This window comes from Nothobranchius furzeri, chromosome 3, assembly GCF_043380555.1.
Source record: "Nothobranchius furzeri strain GRZ-AD chromosome 3, NfurGRZ-RIMD1, whole genome shotgun sequence".
In the NCBI taxonomy this organism is placed as follows: domain Eukaryota; kingdom Metazoa; phylum Chordata; class Actinopteri; order Cyprinodontiformes; family Nothobranchiidae; genus Nothobranchius; species Nothobranchius furzeri.
The window spans coordinates 26,046,212-26,069,470 of record NC_091743.1 but is presented as its reverse complement, the minus strand read 5'-3'; positions in this window follow the sequence as shown (position 1 = coordinate 26,069,470).

The following is a 23,259-nucleotide window of genomic DNA, read 5'->3' as shown; positions in this document are numbered from 1 at the left end:
ATTCAGAAGCAAAGTTATAAGCCCACAAAGGTGTAACTGGACTACTTCTTTAAAGTGACACCAGACCCGGTGACCTTTGGGACATGGTTTGACCCCCTATAGGAATGTGCGATCATCATGAAACGTTCAGATCACTTACAACTCAATAGATTCTACCTTCTTGTAACGTTTCAGCCTGATTGGACCTTGTTTTCACACAAATGGACCCAGAATGATGTGAAATTGTGCTTCGTGCAACATAATTCTGGGTGCCATTTACAAACCATAAGTGCTAATGACTCCATTCCTTTTTGTGGTTGTAGGGGCTGTTGGTTGGAGTACATTAAAACAAACCTGATCTCTCTAGGACATTCAGAAGCCAAGTTATAAGCCCACAAATGTGTAACTGGACTACTTCTTTAAATTGACACCAGATCCGGTGACCTTTGGGACATGGTTTGACCCCCTTAGGAAAGGGCTATCATCATGAAACGTTCAGATCACTTACAACTCAATAGATTCTACCTTTCTGTAACGTTTCAGCCTGATTTGACCTTGTTTTCACACAAATGGACCCAGAATGATGTGAAATTGTGCTTCGTGCAACATAATTCTGGGTGCCATTTAAAAACCATAAGTGCTAATGACTCCATTCCTTTTTGTGGTTGTAGGGGCTGTTGATTGGAGTATACTAAAACAAACCTGATCTCTCTAGGACATTCGGAAGCCAAGTTATAAGCCCACAAATGTGTAACTGGACTACTTCTTTAAATTGACACCAGATCCGGTGACCTTTGGGACATGGTTTGACCCCCTTAGGAAAGTGCTATCATCATGAAACGTTCAGATCACTTACAACTCAATATATTCTACCTTCCTGTAACGTTTCAGCCTGAATGGACCTTGTTTTCACACAAATGAACCCAGAATGATGTGAAATTGTGCTTCGTACAACATAATTCTGGGTGCCATTTAAAAACCATAAGCGCTAATGACTCCATTCCTTTTAGTGGTAATGGGGGCTGTTAATTGGAGTACTCTAAAACAAACCTGACCTCTCTAGGATATTCAGAAGCCAAGTTATAAGCCCTCAAAGGTGTAATTGGACTACTTCTTTAAAGTGACACAAGGCCCGGTGACCTTTGGGACATGGTTTGGCCCCCAATAGGAATGTGCGATCATCATGAAACGTTCAGATCACTTACAACTCAATAGATTCTACCTTCTTGTAACGTTTCTGCCTGATTGGACCTTGTTTTCACACAAATCGACCCAGAATGATGTGAAATTGTGCTCCGTGCAACATAATTCTGGGTGCCATTTAAAAACCATAAGTGCTAATGACTCCATTCCTTTTTGAGGTTGTAGGGGCTGTTGATTGGAGTACACTAAAACAAACCTGATCTATCTAGGACATACAGAAACCAAGTTATAAGCCCTCAAAGGTGTAATTGGACTACTTCTTTAAAGTGACACCAGGCCCGGTGACCTTTGGGACATGGTTTGACCCCCTATAGGAATGTGCGATCATCATGAAACGTTCAGATCACTTACAACTCAATAGATTCTACCTTCTTGTAACGTTTCAGCCTGATTGGACCTTGTTTTCACACAAATGGACCCAGAATGATGTGAAATTGTGCTTCGTGCAACATAATTCTGGGTGCCATTTACAAACCATAAGTTCTAATGACTCCATTCCTTTTTGTGGTTGTAGGGGCTGTTGGTTGGAGTACATTAAAACAAACCTGATCTCTCTAGGACATTCAGAAGCCAAGTTATAAGCCCACAAATGTGTAACTGGACTACTTCTTTAAATTGACACCAGATCCGGTGAGCTTTGGGACATGGTTTGACCCCCTTAGGAAAGTGCTATAATCATGAAACGTTCAGATCACTTAAACTCAATAGATTCTACCTTCCTGTAACGTTTCAGCCTGATTGGACCTTGTTTTCACACAATTGAACCCAGAATGATGTGAAATTGTGCTTCGTGCAACATAATTCTGGGTGCCATTTAAAACCCATAAGTGCTAATGACTCCATTCCTTTTTGAGGTTGTGGGGGCTGTTGATTGGAGTATACTAAAACAATTCTGATCTCTCTAGGACATTCAGAAGCCAAGTTATAAGCCCACAAATGTGTAACTGGACTACTTCTTTAAATTGACACCAGATTCGGTGACCTTTGGGACATGGTTTGACCCCCTTAGGAAAGTGCGATCATCTTGAAACGTTCAGATCACTTACAACTCAATAGATTCTACCTTCTTGTAACGTTTCAGCCTGATTGGACCTTGTTTTCACACAAATGGACCCAGAATGATGTGAAATTGTGCTTCATGCAACATAATTCTGGGTGCCATTTACAAACCATAAGTGCTAATGACTCCATTCCTTTTTGTGGTTGTAGGGGCTGTTGATTGGAGTACATTGAAACAAACATGATCTCTCTAGGACATTCAGAAGACAAGTTATAAGCCCACAAAGGTGTAACTGGACTACTTCTTTAAAGTGACACCAGGCCCGGTGACCTTTGGGACATGGTTTTACCCCCTATAGGAATGTGCAATCATCATGAAACGTTCAGATCACTTACAACTCAATAGATTCTACCTTCTTGTAACGTTTCAGCCTGATTGGACCTTGTTTTCACACAAATAAACCCAGAATGATGTGAAATTGTGCTTCGTGCAACATAATTCTGGGTGCCATTTAAAAACCTTAAGTGCTAATGACTCCATTCCTTTCAGTGGTAACGGGGCTGTTGATTGGAGTACTCTAAAACAAACCTGACCTCTCTAGGATATTCAGAAGCCAAGTTATAAGCCCACAAAGGTGTAACTGGACTACTTCTTTAAAGTGACACCAGGCCCGGTGACCTTTGGGACATGGTTTTACCCCCTATAGGAATGTGCGATCATCTTGAAACGTTCAGATCACTTACAACTCAATAGATTCTACCTTCTTGTAACGTTTCAGCCTGATTGGACCTTGTTTTCACACAAATGGACCCAGAATGATGTGAAATTGTGCTTCGTGCAACATAATTCTGGGTGCCATTTACAAACCATAAGTGCTAATGGCTCCATTCCTTTTTGAGGTTGTAGGGGCTGTTGATTGGAGTACACTAAAACAAACCTGATCTCTCTAGGACTTTCAGAAACCAAGTTTTAAGCCCTCAAAGGTGTAATTGGACTACTTCTTTAAAGTGACACCATGCCCGGTGACCTTTGGGACATGGTTTGACCCCCTATAGGAATGTGCGATCATCATGAAACGTTCAGATCACTTACAACTCAATAGATTCTACCTTCTTGTAACGTTTCACCCTGATTGGACCTTGTTTTCTCACAAATGGACCCAGAATGATGTGAAATTGTGCTTCGTGCAACATAATTCTGGGTGCCATTTACAAACCATAAGTGCTAATGGCTCCATTCCTTTTTGAGGTTGTAGGGGCTGTTGATTGGAGTATACTAAAACAATTCTGATCTCTCTAGGACATTCAGAAGCCAAGTTATAAGCCCACAAATGTGTAACTGGACTACTTCTTTAAAGTGACACCAGGCCCGGTGACCTTTGGGACATGGTTTTACCCCCTATAGGAATGTGAAATCATCATGAAACATTCAGATCACTTACAACTCAATAGATTCTACCTTCTTGTAACGTTTCAGCCTGATTGGACCTTGTTTTCACTCAAATGAAACAAGAATGATGTGAAATTGTGCTTCGTGCAACATAATTCTGGGTGCCATTTAAAAACCATAAGTGCTAATGACTCCATTCCTTTTAGTGTTAATGGGGGCTGTTAACTGGAGTACTCTAAAACAAACCTGACCTCTCTAGGATATTCAGAAGCCAAGTTATAAGCCCACAAAGGTGTAACTGGACTACTTCTTTAAAGTGACACCAGACCCGGTGACCTTTGGGACATGGTTTGACCCCCCATAGGAATGTGTGATCATCTTGAAACGTTCAGATCACTTACAACTCAATAGATTCTACATTCTTGTAACGTTTCAGCCTGATTGGACCTTGTTTTCACACAAATGGACCCAGAATGATGTGAAATTGTGCTTCATGCAACATAATTCTGGGTGCCATTTACAAACCATAAGTGCTAATGACTCCATTCCTTTTTGAGGTTGTAGGGGCTGTTGATTGGAGTATACTAAAACAATTCTGATCTCTCTAGGACATTCAGAAGCAAAGTTATAAGCCCACAATTGTGTAACTGGACTACTTCTTTAAATTGACACCAGATCCGGTGACCTTTGGGACATGGTTTGACCCCCTTAGGAAAGTGCGATCATCGTGAAATGTTCAGATCATTTACAACTCAATAGATTCTACCATCTTGTAACGTTTCAGCCTGATTGGACCTTGTTTTCACACAAATGGACCCAGAATGATTAGAAATTGTGCTTCATGCAACATAATTCTGGGTGCCATTTAAAAACCATAAGTGCTAATGACTCAATTCCTTTTTGTGGTTGTAGGGGCTGTTGGTTGGAGTACATTAAAACAAACCTGATCTCTCTAGGACATTCAGAAGCCAAGTTATAAGCCCACAAATGTGTTACTGGACTACTTCTTTAAATTGACACCAGATCCGGTGACCTTTGGGACATGGTTTGACCCCCTTAGGAAAGGGCTATCATCATGAAACGTTCAGATCACTTACAACTCAATAGATTCTACCTTTCTGTAACGTTTCAGCCTGATTGGACCTTGTTTTCACACAAATGAACCCAGAATGATGTGAAATTGTGCTTCGTGCAACATAATTCTGTGTGCCATTTAAAAAGCATAAGTGCTAATGACTCCATTCCTTTTTGTGGTTGTAGGGGCTGTTGATTGGAGTATACTTAAACTAACCTGATCTCTCTAGGACATTCAGAAGCCAAGTTATAAGCCCACAAATGTGTAACTGGACTACTTCTTTAAATTGACACCAGATCCGGTGACCTTTGGGACATGGTTTGACCCCCTTAGGAAAGTGCTATCATCATGAAACGTTCAGATCACTTACAACTCAATAGATTCTACCTTCCTGTAATGTTTCAGCCTGATTGGACCTTGTTTTCACACAAATGAACCCAGAATGATGTGAAATTGTGCTTCGTACAACATAATTCTGGGTGCCATTTAAAAACCATAAGCGCTAATGACTCCATTCCTTGTAGTGGTAATGGGGGCTGTTAATTGGAGTATTCTAAAACAAACCTGACCTCTCTAGGATATTCAGAAGCCAAGTTATAAGCCCACAAATGTGTAACTGGACTACTTCTTTAAATTGACACCAGATCCGGTGACCTTTGGGACATGGTTTGACCCCCTTAGGAAAGTGCTATCATCATGAAACGTTCAGATCACTTACAACTCAATAGATTCTACCTTCCTGTAACGTTTCAGCCTGATTGGACCTTGTTTTCACACAAATCGACCCAGAATGATGTGAAAATGTGCTTCGTGCAACATAATTCTGGGTGCCATTTAAAAACCATAAGTGCAAATGACTCCATTCCTTTTTGAGGTTGTAGGGGCTGTTGATTGGAGTACACTAAAACAAACCTGATCTCTCTAGGACATTCAGAAACCAAGTTATAAGCCCTCAAAGGTGTAATTGGACTACTTCTTTAAAGTGACACCAGGCCCGGTGACCTTTGGGACATGGTTTGACCCCCTATAGGAATGTGCGATCATCATGAAACGTTCAGATCACTTACAACTCAATAGATTCTACCTTCTTGTAACTTTTCAGCCTGATTGGACCTTGTTTTCACACAAATGGACCCAGAATGATGTGAAATTGTGCTTCGTGCAACATAATTCTGGGTGCCATTTACAAACCATAAGTGCTAATGGCTCCATTCCTTTTTGAGGTTGTAGGGGCTGTTGATTGGAGTACACTAAAACAAACCTGATCTCTCTAGGACTTTCAGAAACCAAGTTATAAGCCCTCAAAGGTGTAATTGGACTACTTCTTTAAAGTGACACCAGGCCCGGTGACCTTTGGGACATGGTTTGACCCCCTATAGGAATGTGCGATCATCATGAAACGTTCAGATCACTTACAACTCAATAGATTCTACGTTCTTGTAACGTTTCAGCCTGATTGGACCTTGTTTTCACACAAATGGACCCAGAATGATGTGAAATTGTGCTTCGTGCAACATAATTCTGGGTGCCATTTACAAACCATAAGTGCTAATGGCTCCATTCTTTTTTGAGGTTGTAGGGGCTGTTGATTGGAGTATACTAAAACAATTCTGATCTCTCTAGGACATTCAGAAGCCAAGTTATAAGCCCACAAATGTGTAACTGGACTACTTCTTTAAATTGACACCAGATCCGGTGACCTTTGGGACATGGTTTGACCCCCTTAGGAAAGTGCGATCATCTTGAAACGTTCAGATCACTTACAACTCAATAGATTCTACCTTCTTGTAACGTTTCAGCCTGATTGGACCTTGTTTTCACACAAATGGACCCAGAACGATGTGAAATTGTGCTTCATGCAACATAATTCTGGGTGCCATTTACAAACCATAAGTGCTAATGACTCCATTTCTTTTTGTGGTTGTAGGGGCTGTTGATTGGAGTACATTAAAACAAACCTGATCTCTCTAGAACATTCAGAAGCCAAGTTATAAGCCCACAAATGTGTAACTGGACTACTTCTTTAAAGTGACACCAGGCCCGGTGACCTTTGGGACATGGTTTTACCCCCTATAGGAATGTGTGATCATCATGAAACGTTCAGATCACTTACAACTCAATAGATTTTACCTTCTTGTAACGTTTCAGCCTGATTGGACCTTGTTTTCACAAAAATGAACCCAGAATGATGTGAAATTGTGCTTCGTGCAACATAATTCTGGGTGCCATTTAAAAACCATAAGTGCTAATGACTCCATTCCTTTTAGTGGTAACGGGGGCTGTTAATTGGAGTACTCTAAAACAAACCTGACCTCTGTAGGATATTCAGAAGCCAAGTTATAAGCCCACAAAGGTGTAACTGGACTACTTCTTTAAAGTGACACCAGGCCCGTGACCTTTGGGACATGGTTTTACCCCCTATAGGAATGTGCGATCATCATGAAACGTTCAGATCACTTACAACTCAATAGATTCTACCTTCTTGTAACGTTTCAGCCTGATTGGACCTTGTTTTCACACAAATGGACCCAGAATGAAGTGAAATTGTGCTTCGTGCAACATAATTCTGGGTGCCATTTAAAAACCATAAGTGCTAATGACTCCATTCCTTTTTGAGGTTGTCGGGGCTGTTGATTGGAGTACACTAAAACAAACCTGATCTCTCTAGGACATTCAGAAACCAAGTTATAAGCCCTCAAAGGTGTAATTGGACTACTTTAAAGTGACAACAGGCCCGGTGACCTTTGGGACATGGTTTGACCCCCTATAGGAATGTGCGATCATCTTGAAACGTTCAGATCACTTACAACTCAATAGATTCTACATTCTTGTAACGTTTCAGCCTGATTGGACCTTGTTTTCACACAAATGGACCCAGAATGATGTGAAATTGTGCTTCATGCAACATAATTCTGGGTGCCATTTACAAACCATAAGTGCTAATGACTCCATTCCTTTTTGAGGTTGTAGGGGCTGTTGATTGGAGTATACTAAAACAATTCTGATCTCTCTAGGACATTCAGAAGCAAAGTTATAAGCCCACAATTGTGTAACTGGACTACTTCTTTAAATTGACACCAGATCCGGTGACCTTTGGGACATGGTTTGACCCCCTTAGGAAAGTGCGATCATCTTGAAATGTTCAGATCATTTACAACTCAATAGATTCTACCTTCTTGTAACGTTTCAGCCTGATTGGACCTTGTTTTCACACAAATGGACCAAGAATGATTAGAAATTGTGCTTCATGCAACATAATTCTGGGTGCCATTTACAAACCATAAGTGCTAATGACTCCATTCCTTTTTGTGGTTGTAGGGGCTGTTGATTGGAGTATATTAAAACAAACCTGATCTCTCTAGGACATTCAGAAGCCAAGTTATAAGCCCACAAATGTGTAACTGGACTACTTCTTTAAAATGACACCAGATCCAGTGACCTTTGGGACATGGTTTGACCCCCTCAGGAAAGTGCTATCATCATGAAACGTTCAGTTCACTTACAACTCAATAGATTCTACCTTCCTGTAACGTTTCAGCCTGATTGGACCTTGTTTTCACACAAATGAACCCAGAATGATGTGAAAATGTGCTTCGTGCAACATAATGCTGGGTGCCATTTACAAACCATAAGTGCTAATGACTCCATTCCTTTTTGGGGTGATTGGGGCTGTTAATTTGAGTACTCTAAAACAAACCTGACCTCTCTAGGATATTCAAAAGCCAAGTTATAAGCCCACAAAGGTGGAACTGGACTACTTCATTAAAGTGACACCAGGCCCGGTGACCTTTGGGACATGGTTTGACCCCCTATAGGCATGTGCGATCATCATGAAACGTTCAGATCACTTACAACTCAATAGATTCTACCTTTTTGTAACGTTTCAGCCTGATTGGATCTTGTTTTCGCACAAATGGACCCAGAATGATGTGAAATTGTGCTTCGTGCATTATAATTCTGGGTGCCATTTACAAACCATAAGTGCTAATGACTCAATTCCTTTTTGTGGTTGTAGGGGCTGTTGATTGGAGTACTCTGAAACAAACCTGATCTCTCTAGGACATTCAGAAGCCAAGTTATAAGCCCACAAATGTGTAACTGGGCTACTTCTTTAAATTGACACCAGATCCGGTGACCTTTGGGACATGGTTTGACCCCCTTAGGAAAGTGCTATCATCATGAAACGTTTAAATCACTTACAACTCAATAGATTCTACCTTCTTGTAACGTTTCAGCCTGATTGGACCTTGTTTTCACACAAATGAACCCAGAATGATGTGAAATTGTGCTTCGTGCAACATAATTCTGGGTGCCATTTAAAAACCATAAGTGCTAATGACTCCATTCCTTTTTGGAGTAATTGGGGCTGTTAATTGGAGTACTCTAAATCAAACCTGACCTCTCTAGGATATTCAAAAGCCAAGTTATAAGCCCACAAAGATGTAACTGGAATACTTCTTTAAAGTGACACCAGGCCCGGTGACCTTTGGGACATGGTTTGATATCCTATAGGAATGTGCGATCATCATGAAACGTTCAGATCACTTACAACTCAATAGATTCTACCTTCTTGTAACGTTTCAGCCTGATTGGACATTGTTTTCGAACAAATGGACCCAGAATGATGTGAAATTGTGCTTCGTGCAACATAATTCTGGGTGCCATTTACAAACCATAAGTGCTAATGACTCCATTCCTTTTTGGGGTAATGGGGGCTGTTAATTGGAGTACTCTAAATTAAACCTGACCTCTCTAGGATATTCAGAAGCCAAGTTATAAGCCCACAAATGTGTAACAGGACTACTTCTTTAAATTGACCCCAGATCCGGTGACCTTTGGGACATGGTTTGACCCCCTTAGGAAAGTGCTATCATCATGAAACGTTTAGATCACTTACAACTCAATAGATTCTACCTTCTTGTAACGTTTCAGCCTGATTGGACCTTGTTTTCACACAAATGGACCCAGAATGATGTGAAATTGTGCTTTGTGCAACATAATTCTGGGTGCCATTTACAAACCATAAGTGCTAATGACTCCATTCTTTTTTGTGGTTGTAGGGGCTGTTGATTGGAGTACACTAAAACAAACCTGACCTCTCTAGGACATTCAGAAGCCAAGTTATTTGCCCACAAAGGTGTAACTGTGTAACGGTTTTTAGGTTTTGCTTTATTGACTAGATGAATATGGACGTTGGGCGCCAGTCAGGTCTCCCTCCTGACACATGGGATAAAATAACAAGAAAAAACAGGCGTACAAGTTGCAATGGTGATTGAACATAAAATCTCCCGTTACACAAGGAAATATGTTACTAGACATACACCCTTACATTAAGTTGTCTGACCAAAAAAATGAAATGAATGGAGGTAATAGTCCAGAGGAAAATCAGGTTTGAGCAATTTCACAGATGCAGTTTATTTAGCTGAATTGTCCATAATGGAGGAGCGGTGCTTGCAGGTGAGTGAAGAATTTTTACCCTTGTATTGGAAAAGTTGACAGGGGTCGTTTAACAAATGAGAGTGATGAGAAGTTTGAAACACACGTTCTCACTACAAAGGAAATAATTTTCTTTTAATAATCGATTCCATTTTCATCCTGCCATTGAGCAAACCCAAATTCTGAGTTTAGTTTTCTTTTTAACTCACGTTTTAGTAGATCGTTTGCTTGACGTAAGGATCTCTTCAATGGGCAATCCGATTAAGCAATCCCCCTTTAAAAGAATTTTCAGATGAGTTTTGGCTTCATTTTCCTTTTCTCGCTACGGTCAGTAGGAACTTACATCAGTGGTCAAGTTGCGATGAATATGGTGCGTCCAGGTGATGACATCATCAAATAGCGAATTTAGAAACTTCCAGCGTCTCTTCCAGATCTGTCTCAATCCTTGAGGGATTAACAGCCTCTTTGATTAAAAAACAGTCTGTTTACTCAGTAGAAATCACTGTGCACCTGTGTTCACGTCACTCTGTTCACAGGTGGAGAGAAAGTCTGTGGAGCTTGAAGGCACTTTCTATTTTTTTCCTGTTTAGGGTGCGGCAGCCAGCTGCGCACAGGTGCAGCAGATTTATAATCAAGAAAAAAAAGGTGAGAGGAGCGGTGGAGTGCTTAGCTCTATATTGTCATGACAATTCCAGATCGTTACATCCACCCCCCCTTATGAATACCAGCATGGTAGGTGGAAAATTCACAATACCATGTCTGTACATTTTAATTGGGTTTTGATTTTGATTTTTTTATTATATTCTTTTATATTCTGTTTTCCATTAAGATTGTTGATCAATGGGAGGAAATCCAGTGAAATCTTCCTCATCACTGTCTTCTTGGAAAATCTTAATGATTTTTTGTTTCTGTAGCCTGTCCCATTCTCTTGCCGTAGGATAACAAGGTTTCATTTGCGATACATGGATTATTCTATGGTCTTCTCCAGTATCTTCCAGCACGATTTCATAAATTACAGGACCAGTCTGTTTGATGACTCGATATGGTCCTTTCCATCGAGGTGCAAGTTTTGCTGTGAATGGTTTATCACCCTTTGATAAATGATGCGTGCGTATCCAGACACGATCTTGGTCGGAGTACGTGTCATCACGGTGTCTTTTGTCATAGTGTTTTTTCTGGCTCTGTTTTGCTTTTTCCAGGTGATCTGTTGCAAATCTTTGCAGTTCAGCCAAGCTTTTGCTTGTAGAATAGGCAGGAGTATCGGGATTACTTAGATGCGGGTTGAGTTCGGCATCTAGAGGTCCTCGGAGATGGCGTCCAGTATTCAGTTCGGCTGGAGTGATTCCAGTGGATTCATGAACGGCGGTGTTTATGGCAAAACGGAATTCGGGTAAGAATCTGTCCCAAGTTTTGTGTTTTGCATCTACATATGAGGCCAACATAGTTTTAATGTTGCGATTGACTCTTTCCGTCAAATTCGTTTGTGGGTGATATGCAGAAGTTCTTTTAGGTATCACGTTCCATTTTTTACAAAGTTCATCATAAAGAGAAGAAACAAATTGAGGTCCTTGATCAGAGAGTATGTATGTAGGTACACCCCAGCGAGTCAATATTTCCTTTATTAAATGTTGTCCTACAACTTCAGCTGTGGCTTTGCGTAAAGGAAACATTTCGACCCACCGGCTGTAATAGTCAACAAATACTAGCAAGTATATGTTACCATTGTTGCTGCGAGGAAAGGGGCCCATGAGATCTACTCCGAGCATTTCCCATGGTTTACTTATGGTGGGCTGTTGAAGCTTACCAGGAGGCTTTCTGGTTTCGGGTTTGCATACTTGACAAATTTGGCAACAGCGCACATAGTCTCTGACATCTAAACTCATTTTTGGCCAATAGACAAGAGCTTGCAGTCTTTTATAAGTTTTATATCTGCCTAAATGTCCTGATAAGGGATCGTTATGGTAGTGGTATAGAAGCTGTGATCGGAGAGAAGGCGGTATGTAGACTTGATAAGTGGTTTTGTGAGGCAGTTTAACCACTCGGTAAACCTTGTCTTCCAATACTGTATATGTGATTACTTGACTCTCCTTTATTTCACCTTTTTCCATTATTTCAGTGTATAACTATTGGGCAAAGGGGTCTGTTTGTTGTTCTCTCCAGATGTTTTCATCTGTAATTTGCAAAGGATCAGATGTGTCTCTTTTTGATCTCAGTACAACAGCACAAGAGGAAAAAGAATGTTCTGAGTCCATGAGTGGAGCTCGTGAAAGGGCATCCGGCACTGTGTTGTATCTCCCTTTCCTGTATTCCACAGTGAAAGTGAATTCTTGTAGACGTAGGGCCCATCGGATTAATCTGGTGCTTGGTTTTTGTGTTTTGAAAACCCAGATTAATGAAGAATGGTCGGTTACTACAGTAAATGGTTTTCCTTCCAGGTAATATCTCCATTTTTCTAATGCCCATACCACAGCGAGACATTCCTGTTCTGTCGTAGAGTAATTTCTTTCTGCTTTGTTTAGAGTTCGACTGTCAAAGGCGAGAACTTGCTCCGTACCTAACCCAGTTTGTTGGGCTAAGACTGCTCCAAGACCTACATCACTGGCATCTGTGTACACAATGAAAGGTAAGTTGAAGTTTGGATGTCCTAATACAGGAGGAGAGGTAAGCAGTTGTTTAATAGTTTCGAAAGATGTTTGACATTGAGTAGTCCAATTGAATTTTTCTCCTTTTCTTTTCAGTGCATTCAATGGTTCAGTGAGGTGAGAAAATCCAGGTACAAAGCGGTGGTACCATCCCGCCATTCCAAGAAACCATTGCAACTGTTTGAGGTTCGTTGGAACAGGGAAGTCTTGTACAGCTTTGCTCTTTTCTTCATCCACAGTTATCCCTTCTGAAGAAACAGTGTGCCCAAGAAACTTCAGGTGTGTACGGAAAAACTGACTTTTGTCCATGTTCACAGTTAAGTTAGCTTCACGTAGTTTATCCAATACAGCTTGAATATCCTGTTGATGTTGTGTATGGGAGGAAGAGTAAATGATGATATCATCAAGATATACAAAACATTTTTTTCCTTTGAGTTCTCCAAGGACGATTTCCATCAACCTTTGGAAAGTAGCTGGTGCGTTCTTCAATCCAAAGGGCATTACTTTGAATTGGTATAATCCAATGGGGCATACAAAAGCAGTTTTCTCTTTGTCTGTGGGGTTCATTTTGACTTGCCAATATCCACTATTGAGGTCTAAGGTGGTGAATATGGTTGCTCCAGCGCGAGATTCTAGGATTTCTTGTATGTTTGGTAGTGGGTACGAGTCTGTGTGGGTAGCAGCGTTGAGTATGCGGTAGTCTACACAGAAACGTAGTTTAGGGTCATTTTTTTGTACCAGTACAACTGGGGCAGCATATGAGGAAGTAGAAGGCTCAATGAAGCCCACAAATGTGTAACTGGACTACTTCTTTAAATTGACACCAGATGCGGTGACCTTTGGGACATGGTTTGACCCCCTTAGGAAAGTGCTATCATCATGAAACGTTCAGATCACTTACAACTCAATAGATTCTTCCTTCCTGTAACGTTTCTGCCTGATTGGACCTTGTTTTCACACAAATGGACCCAGAATGATGTGAAATTGTGCTTCATGCAACATAATTCTGGGTGCCATTTAAAAACCATAAGTGCTAATGACTCCATTCCTTTTTGTGGAAATGGGGGCTGCTAATTGGAGTACTCTAAAACAAACCTGACCTCTCTAGGATATTCAGAAGCCAAGTTATAAGCCCACAAAGGTGTAACTGGACTACTTCTTTAAAGTGACACCAGGCCCGGTAACCTTTGGGACATGGTTTGACCCCCAATAGGAATGTGCGATCATCATGAAACGTTCAGATCACTTACAACTCAATAGATTCTACCTTCTTGTAACGTTTTAGCCAGATTGGACCTAGTTTTCACACAAATGGACCGAGAATGATGTGAAATTGTGCTTCGTGCAACATAATTCTGGGCGCCATTTAAAAACCATAAGTGCTAATGACTCCATTCCTTTTTGAGGTTGTAGTGGCTGTTGATTGGAGTACATTAAAACAAACCTGATCTCTATAGGACATTCAGAAACCAAGTTATAAGCCCACAAAGGTGTAATTGGACTACTTCTTTAAAGTGACACCAGATCCGGTGACCTTTGGGACATGGTTTGACCCCCTATAGGAATATGCGATCATCATGAAACGTTCAGATCACTTAGAACTCAATAGATTCTACCTTCTTGTAACGTTTCAGCCTGATTGGACCTTGTTTTCACACAAATGAACCCAGAATGATGTGAAATTGTGCTTCGTGCAACATAATTCTGGGTGCCATTTAAAAACCATAAGTGCTAATGACTCCATTCCTTTTTGTGGTTGTAGGGGCTGTTGATTGGAGTATACTAAAACAAACCTGATCTCTCTAGGACATTCAGAAGCAAAGTTATAAGCCCACAAATGTGTAACTGGACTACTTCTTTAAATTGACACCAGATCCGGTGACCTTTGGGACATGGTTTGACCCCCTTAGGAAAGTGTGATCATCTTGAAACGTTCAGATCACTTACAACTCAATGGATTCTACCTTCTTGTAACGTTTCAGCCTGATTGGACCTTGTTATCACACAAATGGACCCAGAATGATGTGAAATTGTGCTTCGTGCAACATAATTCTGGGTGCCATTTACAAACCATAAGTGCTAATGACTCCATTCCTTTTTGTGGTTGTAGGGGCTGTTGATTGGAGTACATTAAAACAAACCTGATCTCTCTAGGACATTCAGAAGCCAAGTTATAAGCCCACAAATGTGTAACTGGACTACTTCTTTAAATTGACACCAGATCCGGTGACCTTTGGGACATGGTTTGACCCCCTTAGGAAAGTGCTATCATCATGAAATGTTCAGATCACTTACAATTCAATAGATTCTACCTTCCTGTAACGTTTCACCCTGATTGTACCTTGTTTTCACACAAATGAACCCAGAATGATGTGAAATTGTGCTTCGTGCAACATAATTCTGGGTGCCATTTACAAACCATAAGTGCTAATGACTCCATTCCTTTTTGAGTTTGTAGGGGCTGTTGATTGGAGTACACTAAAACAAACCTGATTTCTCTAGGACATTCAGAAACCAAGTTATAAGCCCTCAAAGGTGTAATTGGGCTACTTCTTTAAAGTGACACCAGGCCCGGTGACCTTTGGGACATGGTTTGACCCCCTATAGGAATGTGCGATCATCATGAAACGTTCAGATCACTTACAACTCAAAAGATTCTACCTTCTTGTAACGTTTCAGCCTGATTGGACCTTTTTTTCACACAAATGTACCCAGAATGATGTGAAATTGTGCTTCGTGCAACATAATTCTGGGAGCCATTTACAAACCATAAGTGCTAATGACTCCATTGCTTTTTGTGGTTGTAGGGGCTGTTGATTGGAGTACATTAAAACAAACCTGATCTCTCTAGGACATTCAGAAGCCAAGTTATAAGCCCACAAATGTGTAACTGGACTACTTCTTTAAATTGACACCAGATCCGGTGACCTTTGGGACATCGTTTGACCCCCTTAGGAAAGTGCTATCATCATGAAACGTTCAGATCACTTACAATTCAATAGATTCTACCTTCCTGTAATGTTTCAGCCTGATTGTACCTTGTTTTCACACAAATGAACCCAGAATGATGTGAAATTGTGCTTCGTGCAACATAATTCTGGGTGCAATTTAAAAACCATAAGTGCTAATGACTCCATTCCTTTTTGTGGTTGTAGGGGCTGTTGATTGGAGTATACTAAAACAAACCTGATCTCTCTAGGACATTCAGAAGCCAAGTTATAAGCCCACAAATGTGTAACTAGACTACTTCTTTAAATTGACACCAGATCCGGTGACCTTTGGGACATGGTTTGACCCCCTTAGGAAAGTGCGATCATCTTGAAACGTTCAGATCACTTACAACTCAATAGATTCTACCTTCTTGTAACGTTTCAGCCTGATTGGACCTTGTTTTCACACAAATGGACCCAGAATGATGTGAAATTGTGCTTCATGCAACATAATTCTGGGTGCCATTTACAAACCATAAGTGCTACTGACTCATTCCTTTTTGTGGTTGTAGGGGCTGTTGATTGGAGTACATTAAAACAAACCTGATCTCTCTAGGACATTCAGAAGCCAAGTTATAAGCCCACAAATGTGTAACTGGACTACTTCTTTAAAGTGACACCAGGCCCGGTGACCTTTGGGACATGGTTTCAGCCCCTATAGGAATTTGCGATCATCATGAAACGTTCAGATCACTTACAACTCAATAGATTCTACCTTCTTATAACATTTCAGCCTGATTGGACCCTGTTTTCACACAAATGAACCCAGAATGATGTGAAATTGTGCTTCGTGCAACATAATTCTGGGTGCCATTTACAAACCATAAGTGCTAATGACTCCATTCCTTTTTGTGGTTGTAGGGGCTGTTGATTGGAGTATACTAAAACAAACCTGATCTCTCTAGGACATTCAGAAGCCAAGTTATAAGCCCACAAATGTGTAACTGGCCTACTTTAAAATGACACCAGATCCGGTGACCTTAGGGACATGGTTTGACCACCTTAGGAAAGTGCGATCATCTTGAAACGTTCAGATCACTTACAACTCAATAGATTCTACCTTCTTGTAACGTTTCAGCCTGATTGGACCTTGTTTTCACACAAATGGACCCAGAATGATGTGAAATTGTGCTTCATGCAACATAATTCTGGGTGCCATTTACAAACCATAAGTGCTAATGACTCCATTCCTTTTTGTGGTTGTAGGGGCTGTTGATTGGAGTACATTAAAACAAACCTGATCTCTCTAGGACATTCAGAAGCCAAGTTATAAACCCACAAATGTGTAACTGGACTACTTCTTTAAATTGACACCAGATCCGGTGACCTTTGGGACATGGTTTGATCCCCTTAGGAAAGTACTATCATCATGAAACGTTCAGATCACTTACAACTCAATAGATTCTACCTTCCTGTAACGTTTCAGCCTGATTGGACCTTGTTTTCACACAAATGAACCCAGAATGATGTGAAATTGTGCTTCGTGCAACATATTTCTGGGTGCCATTTAAAAACCATAAGTGCTAATGACTCCATTCCTTTTTGTGGTTGTAGAGGCTGTTGTTTGGAGTATACTAAAACAAACCTGATCTCTCTAGGACATTCAGAAGCCAAGTTATAAGCCCACAAATGTGTAACTGGACTACTTCTTTAAATTGACACCAGATCCGGTGACCTTTGGGACATGGTTTGACCCCCTTAGGAAAGTGCTATCATCATGAAACGTTCATGCAACATAATTCTGGGTGCCATTTAAAAACCATAAGTGCTAATGAGTCCATTCCTTTTTTAGGTTGTAGGGGCTGTTGATGGGAGTACACTAAAACAAACCTGATCTCTCTAGGACATTCAGAAACCAAGTTATAAGCCCTCAAAGGTGCAATTAGACTACTTCTTTAAAGTGACACCAGGCCCGGTGACCTTTGGGACATGGTTTTGACCCCTATAGGAATGTGCGATCATCATGAAACGTTCAGATCACTTACAATTCAATAGATTCTACCTTCCTGTAACGTTTCACCCTGATTGTACCTTGTTTTCACACAAATGAACCCAGAATGATGTGAAATTGTGCTTCGTGCAACTTAATTCTGGGTGCCATTTACAAACCATACGTGCTAATGACTCCATTCCTTTTTGAGGTTGTAGGGGCTGTTGATTGGAGTACACTAAAACAAACCTGATTTCTCTAGGACATTCAGAAACCAAGTTATAAGCCCTCAAAGGTGTAATTGGGCTACTTCTTTAAAGTGACACCAGGCCCGGTGACCTTTGGGACATGGTTTGACCCCCTATAGGAATGTGCGATCATCATGAAACGTTCAGATCACTTACAACTCAAAAGATTCTACCTTCTTGTAACGTTTCAGCCTGATTGGACCTTTTTTTCACACAAATGGACCCAGAATGATGTGAAATTGTGCTTCGTGCAACATAATTCTGGGAGCCATTTACAAACCATAAGTGCTAATGACTCCATTGCTTTTTGTGGTTGTAGGGGCTGTTGATTGGAGTACATTAAAACAAACCTGATCTCTCTAGGACATTCAGAAGCCAAGTTATAAGCCCACAAATGTGTAACTGGACTACTTCTTTAAATTGACACCTGATCCGGTGACCTTTGGGACATGGTTTGACCCCCTTAGGAAAGTGCTATCATCATGAAACGTTCAGATCACTTACAATTCAATAGATTCTACCTTCCTGTAATGTTTCAGCCTGATTGTACCTTGTTTTCACACAAATTAACCCAGAATGATGTGAAATTGTGCTTCGTGCACCATAATTCTGGGTGCCATTTAAAAACCATAAGTGCTTATGACTCCATTCCTTTTTGTGGTTGTAGGGGCTGTTGATTGGAGTATACTAAAACAAACCTGATCTCTCTAGGACATTCAGAAGCCAAGTTATAAGCCCACAAATGTGTAACTAGACTACTTCTTTAAATTGACACCAGATCCGGTGACCTTTGGGACATGGTTTGACCCCCTTAGGAAAGTGCGATCATCTTGAAACGTTCAGATCACTTACAACTCAATAGATTCTACCTTCTTGTAACGTTTCAGCCTGATTGGACCTTGTTTTCACACAAATGGACCCAGAATGATGTGAAATTGTGCTTCATGCAACATAATTCTGGGTGCCATTTACAAACCATAAGTGCTAATGACTCATTCCTTTTTGTGGTTGTAGGGGCTGTTGATTGGAGTACATTAAAACAAACCTGATCTCTCTAGGACATTCAGAAGCCAAGTTATAAGCCCACAAATGTGTAACTGGACTACTTCTTTAAAGTGACACCAGGCCCGGTGACCTTTGGGACATGGTTTCAGCCCCTATAGGAATGTGCGATCATCATGAAACGTTCAGATCACTTACAACTCAATAGATTCTACCTTCTTGTAACATTTCAGCCTGATTGGACCCTGTTTTCACACAAATGAACCCAGAATGATGTGAAATTGTGCTTCGTGCAACATAATTCTGGGTACCATTTAAAAACCATAAGTGCTAATGACTCCATTCCTTTTTGTGGTTGTAGGGGCTGTTGATTGGAGTACATTAAAACAAACCTGATTTCTCTAGGACATTCAGAAGCCGAGTTATAAGCCCACAAATGTGTAACTGGACTACTTCTTTAAATTGACACCAGATCCGGTGACCTTTGGGACATGGTTTGACCCCCTTAGGAAAGTGCTATCATCATGAAACGTTCAGATCCCTTACAATTCAATAGATTCTACCTTCCTGTAACGTTTCAGCCTGATTGGACCTTGTTTTCACACAAATGAACCCAGAATGATGTGAAATTGTGCTTCGTGCAACATAATTCTGGGTGCCATTTAAAAACCATAAGTGCTAATGACTCCATTCCTTTTGTGGTTGTAGGGGCTGTTGATTGAAGTATACTAAAACAAACCTGATCTCTCTAGGACATTCAGAAGCCAAGTTATAAGCCCACAAATGTGTAACTGGACTACTTTAAAATGACACCAGATCCGGTGACCTTAGGGACATGGTTTGACCCCCTTAGGAAAGTGCGATCATCTTGAAACGTTCAGATCACTTACAACTCAATAGATTCTACCTTCTTGTAACGTTTCAGCCTGATTGGACCTTGTTTTCACACAAATGGACCCAGAATGATGTGAAATTGTGCTTCATGCAACATAATTCTGGGTGCCATTTACAAACCATAAGTGCTAATGACTCCATTCCTTTTTGAGGTTGTAGGGGCTGTTGATTGGAGTACATTAAAACAAACCTGATCTCTCTAGGACATTCAGAAGCCAAGTTATAAGCCCACAAATGTGTAACTGGACTACTTCTTTAAATTGACACCAGATCCGGTGACCTTTGGGACATGGTTTGATCCCCTTAGGAAAGTACTATCATCATGAAACGTTCAGATCACTTACAACTCAATAGATTCTACCTTCCTGTAACGTTTCAGCCTGATTGGACCTTGTTTTCACACAAATGAACCCAGAATGATGTGAAATTGTGCTTCGTGCAACATATTTCTGGGTGCCATTTAAAAACCATAAGTGCTAATGACTCCATTCCTTTTTGTGGTTGTAGAGGCTGTTGATTGGAGTATACTAAAACAAACCTGATCTCTCTAGGACATTCAGAAGCCAAGTTATAAGCCCACAAATGTGTAACTGGACAACTTCTTTAAATTGACACCAGATCCGGTGACCTTTGGGACATGGTTTGACCCCCTTAGGAAAGTGCTATCATCATGAAACGTTCATGCAACATATTTCTGGGTGCCATTTAAAAACCATAAGTGCTAATGAGTCCATTCCTTTTTTTAGGTTGTAGGGGCTGTTGATTGGAGTACACTAAAACAAACCTGATCTCTCTAGGACATTCAGGAACCAAGTTATAAGCCCTCAAAGGTGCAATTAGACTACTTCTTTAAAGTGACACCAGGCCCGGTGACCTTTGGGACATGGTTTTACCCCCTATAGGAATGTGCGATCATCATGAAACGTTCAGATCACTTACAACTCAATAGATTCTACGTTCTTGTAACGTTTCAGCCTGATTGGACCTTGTTTTCGCACAAATGGACCCAGAATGATGTGAAATTGTGCTTCGTGCAACATAATTCTGGGTGCCATTTACAAACCATAAGTGCTAATGACTCCATTCCTTTTTGTGGTTGTAGGGGCTGTTGGTTGGAGTACATTAAAACAAACCTGATATCTCTAGGACATTCAGAAGCCAAGTTATAAGCCCACAAATGTGTAACTGGACTACTTCTTTAAATTGACACCAGATCCGGTGACCTTTGGGACATGGTTTGACCCTCTTAAGAAAGTGCTATCATCATGAAACGTTCAGATCACTTACAACTCAATAGATTTTACCTTCCTGTAACGTTTCAGCCTGATTGGACCTTGTTTTCACACAAATGAACCCAGAATGATGTGAAATTGTGCTTCGTGCAACATAATTCTGGGTGCCATTTACAAACCATAAGTGCTAATGACTCCATTCCTTTTTGTGGTTGTAGGGGCTGTTGATTGGAGTACATTAAAACAAACCTGATCTCTCTAGGACATTCAGAAGCCAAGTTATAAGCCCACAAATGTGTAACTGGACTACTTCTTTAAATTGACACCAGATCCGGTGACCTTTGGGACATGGTTTGACCCCCTTAAGAAAGTGCTATCATCATGAAATGTTCAGATCACTTACAATTCAATAGATTCTACCTTCCTGTAACGTTTCAGCCTGATTGTACCTTGTTTTCACACAAATGAAACCAGAATGATGTGAAATTGTGCTTCGTGCAACATAATTCTGGGTGCCATTTACAAACCATAAGTGCTAATGACTCCATTCCTTTTTGAGGTTGTAGGGGCTGTTGATTCGAGTACACTAAAACAAACCTGATCTCTCTAGGGCATTCAGAAACGAAGTTATAAGCCCTCAAAGGTGTAATTGGACTACTTCTTTAAAGTGACACCAGGCCCCGTGACCTTTGGGACATGGTTTGACCGCCTATAGGAATGTGCGATCATCATGAAACGTTCAGATCACTTACAACTCAATAGATTCTACCTTCTTGTAACGTTTCAGCCTGATTGGACCTTGTTTTCACACAAATGGACCCAGAATGATGTGAAATTGTGCTTCGTGCAACATAATTCTGGGTGCCATTTACAAACCATAAGTGCTAATGACTCCATTCCTTTTTGTGGTTGTAGGGGCTGTTGATTGGAGTACATTAAAACAAACCTGATCTCTCTAGGACATTTAAAAGACAAGTTATAAGCCCACAAATGTGTAACTGGACTACTTCTTTACATTGACACCAGATCCGGTGACCTTTAGGACATGGTTTGACCCCCTTAGGAAAGTGCTATCATCATGAAACGTTCAGATCACTTACAGTTCAATAGATTGTACCTTCCTGTAATGTTTCAGCCTGATTGTACCTTGTTTTCACACAAATGAACCCAGAATGATGTGAAATTGTGCTTCGTGCAACATAATTCTGGGTGCCATTTAAAAACCATAAGTGCTAATGACTCCATTCCTTTTTGTGGTTGTAGGGGCTGTTGATTGGAGTATACTAAAACAAACCTGATCTCTCTAGGACATTCAGAAGCCAAGTTATAAGCCCACAAATGTGTAACTGGACTACTTCTTTAAATTGACAAAAGAACCGGTGACCTTTGGGACATGGTTTGAGCCCCTTAGGAAAGTGTGATCATCTTGAAACGTTCAGATCACTTACAACTCAATAGATTCTACCTTCTTGTAACATTTCAGCCTGATCGGACCTTGTTTTCACACAAATGAACCCAGAATGATGTGAAATTGTGCTTCATGCAAAATAATTCTGGGTGTCATTAGCACTTATGGTTTTTAAATGGCACCCAGAATTATGTTGCACGAAGCACAATTTCACATCATTCTGGGTTCATTTGTGTGAAAACAAGGTACAATCAGGCAGAAACATTACAGGAAGGTAGAATCTATTGAATTGTAAGTGATCTGAACGTTTCATGATGATAGCACTTTCCTAAGGGGGTCAAACCATGTCCCAAAGGTCACCGGATCTGGTGTCAATTTAAAGAAGTAGTCCAGTTACACATTTGTGGGCTTATAACTTGGCTTCTGAATGTCCTAGAGAGATCAGGTTTGTTTTAATGTACTCCAATCAACAGCCCCTACAACCACAAAAAGGAATGGAGTCATTAGCACTTATGGTTTGTAAATGGCAGCCAGAATTATGTTGCACGAAGCACAATTTCACATCATTCTGGGTCCATTTGTGTGAAAACAAGGTCCAATCAGACTGAAACGTTACAAGAAGGTAGAATCTATTGAGTTGTAAGTGATCTGAACGTTTCATGATGATCGTACATTCCTATAGGCGGTCAAACCATGTCCCAAAGGTCACCGGGCCTGGTGTCACTTTAAAGAAGTAGTCCAATTACACCTTTGAGGGCTTATAACTTGGTTTCTGAATGTCCTAGAGAGATCGGGTTTGTTTTAGTGTACTCCAATCAACAGCCCCTACAA